Source organism: Papio anubis, chromosome 3, assembly GCF_008728515.1.
Source record: "Papio anubis isolate 15944 chromosome 3, Panubis1.0, whole genome shotgun sequence".
Classification (NCBI taxonomy): Eukaryota; Metazoa; Chordata; class Mammalia; order Primates; family Cercopithecidae; genus Papio; species Papio anubis.
The window spans coordinates 3,137,053-3,149,861 of NC_044978.1; positions in this window are offsets into that span (position 1 = coordinate 3,137,053).

Sequence of the window (12,809 nt, forward strand, 5' to 3'; positions counted from 1 at the left end):
GCTGTGTTAAACGTTCAGACGCTACTAGCATCAAGATGCCACCTATCCCTCCCACTCCCCTGTGCTAATGGCTCCTCAGCTGTAGCACTTATCGTCAGCACCCGAAGGGCTTATTAAAGCAGGTGGCTGGCCCCAACCCCAGCGTGTGGGATTCACTAGGTCTTAGGTGGGGCCTGGACATGGGCAGTTCTCACAAGTCTGAGGCCACCTTTGAAAACTGGTGCCGCTCTATAGACACCTTTGTTTACAAGGAACATAGGCAGAGAGTGGATGGCAACTGCTGCCAAGAAACCACGCCCACAGTCGCCAACAGCTGGTTTGAGAGAGATAATTAATAGGCCTGCTTGTATCAGTTAGGGTCCCAACTGGAAACAGATGGTGCGCTTCAAATAGGATAATTCCCTACAGCCAGTCAGGGAATGTGCAAACCTCTCAAGGCCCTGGGGTTTTGTACTAAAGACCTAAGCACTCAAGTAAGAAATTGAACTCTGCCAGTCTTCACCCATTGAAAAGAGCTGACACACGTCAGGTGAACAGGCGACGTCGATCTGCAGGTTAGCTAAAAGGCCTAAGTAGGTCTTCCAGCTGTACCCTCTGCAACTTCTGTTTTTTTCTCCAAGAGCATTTGGTGGCCTTTTCCTCTTCATCGCACTAATTCATCTTTACTCAAAGCATGACTCTTGTGATTTTAAGCATCCAGAAAAGCTTTTTTGTGATGGATAAAACTTTCATCTTACAAGCGGATCTACAGGCCATTTCTCCATTACCCACAATAACAGCTTTTCTCACTTCCACACATGTGCAGAGCATTTTCCTTCCCATTTCCAGACTTGAGGTTATATCTATTCTTGCTACTCTGTTTCTTCATATACTTGTGAAAAGGGTATTAAACTGACACACTGATAGCTTTCAGGTCACAGATGGTCTCGGTGTGACCCTGTCCAATTTTCTAGCATTCTCTTTTTATTTATGTATGTATGTATTTATTTATTTATTTATTTATTTATTTTTTTTTTTTTTTAATTTTTTGAGACGGAGTCTCGCTGTGTCCAGCCCAGGCTGGAGTGCAGTGGAGTAATCTCAGCTCACCACAATCTCCACCCTCCGGGTTCAAGCGATTCTCCGGCCTCAGTCTCCCAAGTAGCTGGGATTACAAATTCCTGCCACCATGCCTGGGTAATTTTTTTGTATCTTTAGTAGAGACAGGGTTTCACCATGTTGGTCAGGCTGGTCTCGAACTCCTGATCTCAGGTAATCCACCTGCCTTGGCCTTCCAAATTGTTGGGATTACATGCGTGAGCCACCGCGTCCGGCCTTGTTTTGTTTTGATATTATTTTAATTATGATAAATATTTTAAATAACATATAAAATATTTTTAAGTTATGTACAAAATAAATACCAGATACTAGAAACCCATTCCCCATCTCAGGACTAAAATATACCCCCTTCCTGCGTATCTCTCCTCATCCTCTTAAAAAATGAATATGGGGCCGGGCGCACGCCTGTAATCCCAGCACTCTGGGAGGCTCAGTTGGGAGATCACCTGAGGTCGGGAGTTGGAGACCAGCCTGACCAACATGGAGAAACCCTGTCTCTAATAAAAATACACACACACACACACAAATTAGCTGGGCATGGTGGTGCATGCCTGTAATCCCAGCTACTCGGGAGGCTGAGGCAGGAGAATTGCTTAAACCTGGGAGGCAGAGGTTGCAGTGAGCCAAGATCGTGCCATTGCACTCCAGCCTGGGCAACAAGAGTGAAACTCCATCTCAAAAGAAAAAAAAATAGCGAATATGCTATCTCTTCTGTATATTTCCCTAAGCAACATATTATTTAGTTTTGCTGGTTTGGGCACATTTTCTGCAATTTGTATTTTCCACTGCATTATAGTTCTAAGAATTATTCATATTGTTACATGTAACAACAGAACATTCATTTTCACTGTGTAAATTTCATAATGGGAATATGGTATCAATTATTGATTCATTCTGTTGCTAGATACTTGAGTATTTTCCAGTTTTTGTTATTATAAACAATGCAGTTATGAATTTTCTTATGATATTTCCTGGTGTACATGTTTTAGAGTTCCTCTTGGGTCTCCTAAAACTAGAAATGGAATTGCTAAATGACAAGATACATGCAGGTCCATCTTTATAAGGTAATATCAAATTGTTTTCCAAAGTAGTTGCACCAACTTCCAGTCCTACCAGTATTGTATGAGTTCCTGCTGACCCATACCCTCACTGCCTGTGATATGACATCTTGACTTTTTTGCCAATATAGTTTTTGTAAAAGGATATTACATTTCTCTAATAGCTAGTGAAATTATCTCAGTCAGTCATGGTGGCTCACACCTATAGTCCCAGCACTTTGGGAGGCTGAGGCAGATGGGTTGCTTGAGCTGAGGAGTTTGAAACCAGCCTGGGCAACATAGTAAAAAGATATCTCTACAAAAAATATTAGGATTAGCCAGGCGTGGTGGCATGCACATATAGTCACTGCCCAGCTACTCAGAGGCTGAGGCAGAAGGATCACTTGAGCCTGGGGAGCTGGAAGGAGCTACAAGTGAGTTGTGATTGGGCCACTGTACTCCAGCCTGGGTGACAGAGAGAGACCCTGTCTCGAAAAGAAATGATTTATTCTTACATACTATATTAGTTTCTCAGGGCTGCCATAACAAATGACCATAAGCTGGGTGGCTTAATAATATCAAAAATGTATTCTCTCACAGTTCTGGAGGCTAGAAATCCAAAATCAAGGTGTTAGCAGGGCTGTGCTTCCTCTGAAGGCTCTCAGAAGAATCCTTGCTTGCATCTCCACCTCTTGCTGGCTCCAGACGCTCCTTGGCTTGTGGCTGCATACCTCAGTCTCCGCTCTGCCTGCAGGTGGCCTTCTCCTCTGTGTGTCTCTCCCTGGGACGGCTCTTGTAAGGATGCTTGTCACTGGATTGAGGACCCACCCAAATAATCCAGGATGATCTAATTTCAAGACTCTTAATTTCACCCGCAAGGACCCTGTTTCCACAAAAGGATTCACAGGTTCTGGGGATTAGGACATGTCCCTATGGTGGTCACCATTCAACCCACTGCATGTACAATCCCTATTCATATTTCTTCTTCCTGAAATACAGGTTCATGATTTTTTCCATTTTTCTATCTAATCTTTGCCTATTTTTCTTTTATTTTTTTGAGACGGAGTCTCTCTCTATCGCCCAGGAAGGAGTGTAGTGGCATGATCTCGGCTCATTGCAATCTCTGCCTCCCAGGTTCAAGCAATTCTTCTGCCTCAGCCTCCCCAGTATCTGGGATTACAGGCACACGCCACCACGCCCAGCTAATTTTTGTTCTTTTAGTAGAGATGGGGTTTCACCATGTCATCCAGGCTGATCTCGAACTCCTGACCTCAGGTGGTCCACAGTATTCATATAATAATATAGTATTGCTTGAATAATACAGTATTGTATGAATAAGTACAATTGAATCAAATGTACTTATTAAATGAATATTTTCCCAGTCTGTATGTTTTCACATTTTAATAGAGGTTCTTAATTTTTATGTAATTGAATTTGTCAATCTTTTCTTTCATTTTAAAAACACTTTGTGTTTTACATAGTAAATCCTTCCATAGTCTCAAATACATTATTTTCTTATATTTTCTTCTAAATCATTTGACAATTGGCCTTACAGGTTTACATCTTTAATTCATCAAGAAAATTTTTATGTTTATAGTGTGCAGTAAGGATGCAATTTTTCTTTTTTCCATGAGTGGAGATAACCGATGCCCCCATCCCGCCTTGATGAATGTTGAAGCAGCTGTGGTTACCTTGTAATAATGTGACTGCAAGCTCGAGAATAAAGGCATGACTTGACATGACCGAGGGATGAGATGCTGTCAACACTGAAGTGACCATTAGCTTTATTACAGAGCACAACTCAAAATATATCATTGTAATCCCAACACTTTGAGAGGCCGAGGCTGGCAGATCACCTGAGGTCAGGAGTTCAAGACTAGCCTGGCCAACATGGTGAAACCCCGTCTCTACTAAAAATACAAAAATTAGCTGGGCATGGTGGTGGGTGCCTGTAATCCCAGCTAATCGGGAGACTGAGGCAGGAGAATCGCTTGAACCCAGGAGGTGGAGGCTGCAGTGAGCCGAGATCACAACACTGCACTCCAGCCTCCTGGGCGACAGAGCGAGACTCTGCCTTGGGAAAAAACAACAAAAGAGGAAGAATAAACAAATCTAGATCAACCTCCCTACTTTGACAACAGCATGAAATACGTGCTGTCCTATAAGCCCTAATACAATTTTGCATACACTGGAGTCTATCTCTAGTCAAGTTTTGCTATAGCCACAAGTAACTTAGTGCTACTTGAGCTGTATTTTGTGTTGCATATTTGCCAAGTGATATCACTGAATAAATAGAGTGTGGCCAAGAAGCCCTCGGGTTTTAAGTCGTTCTCATCCACCAGGTGGATGAATCAGCAGTGCCCGGTGTGGTTAAGGAAACTGGGCACAGTTGCATTGCATGCCTCTTCAATTAATCATGCAAATTAGCTAGTTGGGTGAGACAATCCATTGAATCCATAATTTCATGTCTGATAAATTGAACATGTACATACAAAGAGAAATCTGAGGTCTCAGAAAACCCAGTTTTACAAAATGCATTGTTCTTTTTTAAACAAGGAAGGAAATAATTGTTCAATGTAACTCAGTCCATCACTTCTGGACCTCATAAATAACACAAGTCTTCCTTTAGAAAAGTCACAATGGGAGAAGAAAACATGCCCACAAGCTGTATGTACTGTATTCTCACTGACCAGATTTTGCAAGTCATTTGTTGGCTTAGAAAGTCTCTAGACCTGCTCTGTCCAAAATGGTAGGCGTTAGCCACATATAACTGTATAAATTTAAATGAATTAAAATTAAATAAAACTTCAGTTCCTCACTTTGCACTAGCAACATGTCAGGTACTCAGTAGTGCCACCCAGGGCAGCATAGACGGAACATTCCCATCATCACATAGTCTTTGGATAGAACTATTCTATACATTTTCTTCCAGTCTATGCACAGGGTTCCAACATTCGTGGTAGTCCTAAACGGTTTACCAAGTGTTTCCTCATCCTCATAACATTATTGGTAGAAAGCCAACAATATTTTATTAATAGTCAATAATATGTATTCCAAATTTCTTTGTCAATTGCTGAGTAGCAGATTCCCTCAAAACTTAGCAATTTAAACAACAAACATTTGTTAACTCTGATCATTTCTGATGGTCAGGGGTCTGGGCATGGTCAGCTGGGTGATGTGGCTCAGGGTCCCTCATGAGGGTGCAAGTCAAGATATCTGCTGGGACTACAGTCATCTGAAGGTACAGCTAGGGCTGGGGACCCACTTTCTAGCTCACTCGTGGCGCTGTTAGAAGAAGGCTTCCATTCCTCGTCCTGTGGGCTTCTGGCTTTCCCCAGAGTGGGAAGAGACTGTGAGAGAGAGAGCGAGGAGAGAGCGAGGAGAGACCTCAGTGTCTTTTATAACTGCTGTGGGTTGAGTGTGTTCCCCAAAGCTCAGGTGTTGAAAACATGATCCCCAATGTGGCAGTGTTGGGAGGTGGGGCCTAGGGAGAGGCATTTGGGCATGGGGGCATCACCCTCTTGAACAGATTAATGCTATTATGGAGGGAGTGGGTTCCTTATAAAAACACAAGTTCAGTCTCCTCATGTTCTTTCTCTTGCCTTCTCTCACCCTCTCACCTTCTGCCATGGAATGCTGATAAACAGAAGGCCCTTGCCAGATGCTGGGCCCTCGGTCTTGGACTTCTCAACCTCCAACAGTGTGAGCCAAGCAATTCCTGTTCATTGTAAATTACCCAGTCTGTGCTATTCTATTACAGCAGCACAAAATGGACTAAGACAATAACCTAATCTCAGAAGTGACATCCTATCCTTTCTGTATTATTCTATTACACAGACCCTGGTGGGTAAGAGATGGAGGAGACGACACCAAAATGTGAGGATCAGGAGTTAGGATCGCTGAGGCTCAGCTTAGCATCTCAGCTAATCACATTTTAGCTAATCCCATTGCCACTTAAGAAGCCAAGTAATTTGCCAGGTTTACACAGCCCGTAAATGTTAGTGGCAGAACCCTAACCTCAGTCTTCTGACTTTTAACTCCTTTTCTCCACAGAACTCTACCTTTACCCATCTAGGTACCACCCCAACCCCCTTCAACAATTTGGCTTCTAATAAATCGATGACACCAATGAAGAATGTCAACCTGCAAATGTTACAGCTAAGATTCAAAAGGTCTCAGAAGCTTGATTAATAACAAATGTCCCTGTCCTTTCATTGCTTTTTCAGGACAAAATAATTATAAGAGAGTAGAAAAAACAGAAAGAGCTTGCTACTAACAAAGACTTTCTCCTGAGCCAAACTTTAGTCGGGCTCCTGCAGGCTCCCCAGGCCGTGACCTTGGTGTCTGTCCTTGCTGGACCTGCACTGACCACTTGCAGCAAGAATCCTGTGAGTCGCTTTAACCGGAACTCCTCTCACTCCTGATGTATCATTGTCCTTGTTTTCCATCCACAGAGCCTCCCCACTTTGCTCCCTGCCTATAAATCCCCAGTTTTCCTGGTTGTGTTTGGAGTTGAGCCCAATCTCTCTCCCCACCGTAAGACCCCACTGCAGTGCCCTACAGCTGTCTCAGTAGCACTGAACATAGCCTGCCTTTCCATTTTCACTCTACTCTGGAACAAACGTCTAGCAGAGGGAAAAATCTCAGGGAAAGGCTGTTATTTGTTCTGGGTCTTTCACACACCTATCCACACAGGAGAGGAAATATTTCACAAATTGTTGCATAGAAAAGGATGGGGTGGGGACAGGGGCAAATGATGTTCCTTCCTAAACACGCAAAACAACCAAGCCCACTTAAAGAAGTGGCATGATCTCCACTCACTGCAAGCTCCACCTCCCAGGTTCACACCATTCTCCTGCCTCAGCGTCCGAGTAGCTGGGACTACAGGTGCGTGCCACCACGCCCAGCTAATTTTTTTTTTTTTTTGGTATTTTTAGTAGAGACAAGTTTCACCGTGTTAGCCAGGATGGTCTCGATCTCCTGACCTTGTGATCTGCCTGCCTCAGCCTCCCAAAGTGCTGGGATTACAGGCGTGAGCCACCGCGCCCGGCCAACATGGCACAAGTCTTAATTTTTTTTTTTTTTTGAATGATTCTATTTCAAATAAAGGACAAAGTGTGAACAAAGTGGGCCATATCGCCAAATATAAGCTGACTTCACTTTTCGGCTTGAAATTTGATATTGACAGTTACAGGTACAAAGAAATTCAAATTCCAAATGTCCATTGATTTGCTGACAGTCAGTGTTTCCAGCTGACTAGTTTATCCTCTGGTAAGTACTGGATATCTGAGTTTGGTTAATATTCACTTCCAGGAGTTCCTTTATAAAACTGGAAAATATACTAGAAGGTTTTGGGCACTTGAGGAAAGAGCAGTGGGAGTGGAGAAAAATCTTCTGGTTGAACAAATAAAATTTCATGTTCTTATTTTGTCTGCCATTATGATAGAACAATAGTCGCAAGACTGAATAATTTTGCATCTAAAAACTTCTTTCTCACTGCTATGGACTGAATCTTTCTTCCATCTCCCCAATTCATGTGTTGAAGCCCTAACCCTCAATGTGACTGTATTTGGAAACAGGGCCTTTAGGAAGGCAATTAAGGTTAAGTGAGGCCATAATTGTGGGGCCTTAATCCAATAGGACTCCTATCCTCATCAGAGGAAGACAGCAGAGCTTGCTCTCTCTGCAGGCACAGAGCAAGGCCATGTGAGGATACAGAGAGAATGTGTCCACCTACAAAGCAGGAAAAGAGGCCACACCAGAAATGACACTGTGGGCACCTTGATCTTGGATTCCTAGCCCTCAGAAACATGAGAAAATACATTTCTATTATTTAAGCCACCCATTCGATGGCATTTTGTTATGGCAGCCCAAGCAGATTAGTACACTCACCATTAAGAGAAAGCTTCAAGAATCCTTCAATCTTATCATTGGAGTTAGGCCCAATTCCTGTTGACCAATGAGCTCAAGTATATCAATTTTTTTTTAAAAAAGAATTCCTAGAATATTTTAAAAGGGATTGCTTAGCTGAAATAGATGATGTCAACTGCAAGTAATGCTAATCCCAACACAACTCAGATTAAACAATATGGAAACTTATGCTCTTCCATTAAAAAACAACAAAACAAAAAAACCAAAACAAACAAACAAAGAAAACTGTCTTTAGTTTGCGTGGCCTACAGGGATGGTTCATTCAATGTCATCGAGGCCCTTCATCTGCCTTCCTTGGTTTAGGCCTCATCCTCACTAATCAAGATAACTATTGTAGTCCCAACCATGACATCCTTATTTTTGTCCGCCATTATGATAGAACAATAGTCTGCAAGATTGAATCATTTTGTATCTAAAAACTTCTTTCTCAGATAATATCTCTTGTGGTTCTTTCTTAGGAGGGAGGATTTTTTTTTTCCCAGAAGCCTCCAAGAAACTTCCTGTAATATCTCACTGACTACCATTGATCAACATGTCCATGACAAGAACTAGAGAACTACCCCGATGGGTTTAGACAGATGATCTGTTAGAGAATGGATGCTGATAAAATATCGCCATACCTCATTAAAGTTTCTACATAAGATTAGCTTTTGTGACTAAAAAATTCTACCAGGAAAAGGAATGAGATTTAATAGTAAAGAAGTACAGATACAGGGAATATGCCAAGGGTAAAATTACTTGTTGTCATATGTAAAACAGAAATGGAGAGAAAGGAGAATTGGAGAGAGAAAAAAAACACAACACTAGTGGTTCCAGTCCAGGAAGGAGAAAAGCGAGGTCTAAATTGAAATGCTGATCATGAAATCATGTGACATAGGCCTTGTCAGAATTCATGGAGAATCATTGGTGTGTATTTTTCTGCTGTTCAGCCTAAACAAGTTAAAAGTCAGACCACAATTTTAGAATTGAAAAGCAATGTGTCTAAGAGTATGCATATATATATATATATATATATATATATATATATATATATATATATGAAAATACGTAATCCAAACAAATAATGGCTGTATTTTATATATGTATTCCTAAACACAATCACTGATGTTCTCACTCTGATTAAAGGACCTACTTTTACACAATTATTTACCCAAACTCGTAGCTGCTACAAGAGAGCATTTTCCTGCAGCTATTATTTGATAGTTTTTTGCTCCCCTCCTAGGCCAATTCTTAAACCACAACATTGCTGACCTTTAGTGTAACATTGGCATGGTTTCTGAAGGGTGCAAATGAGGTGCAGTCTATAAGGAGCTCGTGCACTATAGCAGGCAAGAGTGTTAGCTTTGGAGGCAGCCAGCCTTAGGTTTCAGTCTGAAAGGTGACCCAGTGTGTTATTTAATCTACCTCAAACCTCAGTTTTCATCTGTAAAATGGGGGTAGGGCATTAATTGCTAATGCTTCCCAGGATTTTGTAAGAATGACATGAGATAATGCATATAAAGAAGTTGGAACCAAGTCTGGAGCATAAGTGGCAGTAAATACATGTTACTGGTCATTGGTTCTACAGACCTTCATAGCTGAGATGGGAGTGGCAGGGTGAGACACAGTAGGTAAATTTGAGGAGAATAATGATATTGTAGTCACAATTCTTTTTTTTCTTTTTTAAGACGGAGTTTCGCTCTTATCGCCCAGGTTGGAGTGCAATGGCACAATTTCAGCTCACTGCAACCTCTGCCTCCTGGGTTCAAGGGATTCTCCTGCCTCAGCCTCCTGAGTAGCTGGGATTATAGGCACACACCACCATGCCCAGCTAATTTTTGTGTTTTTAGTAGAGACGGGGTTTTGCCATGTTGGCCAGACTGGTCTTGAACTCCTGACCTCAGGTGATCCACCCGCCTCAGCCTCCCAAAGTGCTGGGATTACAGGTGTGAGCCACTGTGCTCGGCCACAATTATTCTTGACTAGCATCTCTCACAACCAGTGAGGTAGATTTTGTGTGTGTGTGTGTGTGTGTGTGTGTCCATTTTAGAGATCTATCTTTATAAAGGAAAGTGAGACTCCCAAAATTCAGTTATAACCAAATAAATTCAAACTATATATGTCAAAGACAAGATTCAAAACAGATCTTCTAACCTCAAGTCTAATGCTCTTTCTACTGCATACTTCTATGGAGAAAGTAGCTTCAACAGTAAGTTGCTGGACAACTTGTTGTCTACTATTCAAAAAGTTAGACTCAGAATCCTTCAATCACTGAGCTGGGAAAGCATCCCAAAAATTGTATTTATCTTGCAAGATCTGTTCCCAAACCACTTGGGGATGTTTATCTTATATTTGAGGGACAGAATGTCTACAGCCACCCTACTCCACAATGGATCTTTCTTTAAAATGAAAGTATACTTTGTACCATTTTTAAAAAATGGTTAGCCATTAGTAGGTGATTTGTAATACCTTCAAATACTTTCCCAAGTGACTGTTTATGGCATCAGAAATTTCATGTTTTAAGTATAGCTTTGAGAAAGCCCTTGCTATAATGCACTGGGAAGGAAGGAATGGTATTATCATAACATACTCATACCCATAGTTAACCAGCACTGATTCCCATTAGATTGACTAGGTGTCTATGTTTTTTTTGTTGTTGTTTTTTGTTTTTTGTTTTTTGAGATGGAGTCTCGCTCTGTCACCAGGCTGGAGTGCAGAGACGCAATCTCAGCTCACTGCAACCTCTGCCTCACTGCAACTTGAACCTCCCGGTTCAAGTGATTCTCCTGCCTCAGCCTCCTGAGTAGCTGGAATTACAGGCACCCACCACCATGCCCGGCTAATTTTTTTATTTTTAGTAGAGACAGGGTTTCACCATATTGGCCAGGCTGGTATCAAACTCTTTACGTCAGGTGATCCACCCGCCTCGGCCTCCCAAAGTGTTGGGATTACAGGCGTGAGCCACGGCGCCCAGCCAGGTGTCTAATGTTCTAATGGCTCCCTCTGAGAGTACAAGCTGATTCCAGAGAAGAGCTGTATTTGAATGCAAAGGGTAAAATAATTCCAAGGCATACAGGAGGTGGAGAGGGCTGATACTTCCTCTCACCTCCAGGAAGGGGAGGCCGCAATGGGCACGCAGGCACATGAGTAAGCGGTGAAAGCTGCAGAGAGGCTGGGATGCCAGGAGTCAGTCAAGCGTACTTACAAGTATTTGGTCCTCGGGCTATTCCAAAAAATGTCTTAGAATTGTTTCTTGCTTTAAATCTATGATTTCCCCTGGTTTTATTAGTCAGCAAAGAGAGAAAACAACTAAAAGGCCATGTTAATATTTCTTAATCGCTAAACACACCTACCTCATTAAATCTTGGTCTTACATACTTTCACCCAGCATATTGTTGGTACTTGATAAATATCTGCGGAATGAATGAACCCTTCCATGATTCTGGGTCCTCCCTTATACTTCAGAAGTGACTCAGTATTGGACACACTGGAATTTTAATACTTGGTGTAGCCTTCCATAAAATAGCAGCGTTTTTAAAGGTCTACACCAAAGTGTCCATACAACTCTGTCATGATGAAAATATTCTTTCATCAGCTCCGATCAATACAATAGTCACTAGCCACACATGGTCACTGAAACTTGGAATGTAGCTAGTGAGACTAAGGAATCACATTTTAATTTAGCTTAAATGAAAGAAGCCACATGTGGCAAGTGGCTACATACTACATTAGACAGCACAGCTCTAGAGATTTTAAAAGTTTTCTGCCCATCTCACTTTGAAAACTAGCTATTTTGACTAATATTATCAATTGTTATTCATAAGTTCCTGTCATTTGTGATGTTTATCTTTTTGAATATAAATAATTTGGTTTATTTATGGCAATTTTAAAGTTAGTATAGTAAACCAAATGGACTTCAACCAGAAGCCTCTGGGGGTGAATTTATTGTGAATCATTTTGAGGACTTGCAATATGTGGTCAATTTCTAATTTCAACTATTGACACAAAAGGAGAGAGCCTGTGCAGTTGAAACAGGGAAGCAGGAGAAGTCTGCTGGCCTCTCAAGCCAGCCTCCTCCCTCCTCAGGAATCTGGCACCCTCTAGCTGCCCCCGGGGTCTGCAGGAGCTCTAATATCCCTTCCTATATCCCTCCATGTCCTAGCTCCCTGGACCCTCTCCTCCCTTCTAAATCAAAATGTATCTTGAGGGAGAGGCTTAGGCAGGAGGATCTCTTGAGCACAGGAGACCTGACTTGAGTTTGCAGACCTGCCTGGCAGAATCCCGAATCACGGTGATGATGCTGATTTTATGGATTAAAAACTGAGACACTGCAAAGAAGTGAGGGAAGGGAGCGAGGGAGAGCAGGAAAACGAATATTGTTTAAGTGCCTAGTATGTGCGTGCTAGGCACTTCATATGATGCTCAGTAAAAATGCTTTGCCTGCATGAGTAACTGTTATCTCCCTGGCAAGTAGAGTTCAGTATGTTTTTTTTTTTTTTAATGGATAAACACATGAATACATTTTTACCACAAGAAGCAGATATTAGTTCCATATCACAGATGAGGACACTGACATTTAGACAAGTTATGACTTCAAGGCTAAACACACACAACATTCCAGTCACCTATCTTGTTCTCTCCTTACTGTTTAGCTCCCTGCCCAGTTTCCTCTGTCCTCAGGATTTTGCTCTTGACTTTTGAAAAAGAACGACCAGCTAAACTGATCAACATATTTATACCAACGGATGCAAATATATTGATAGA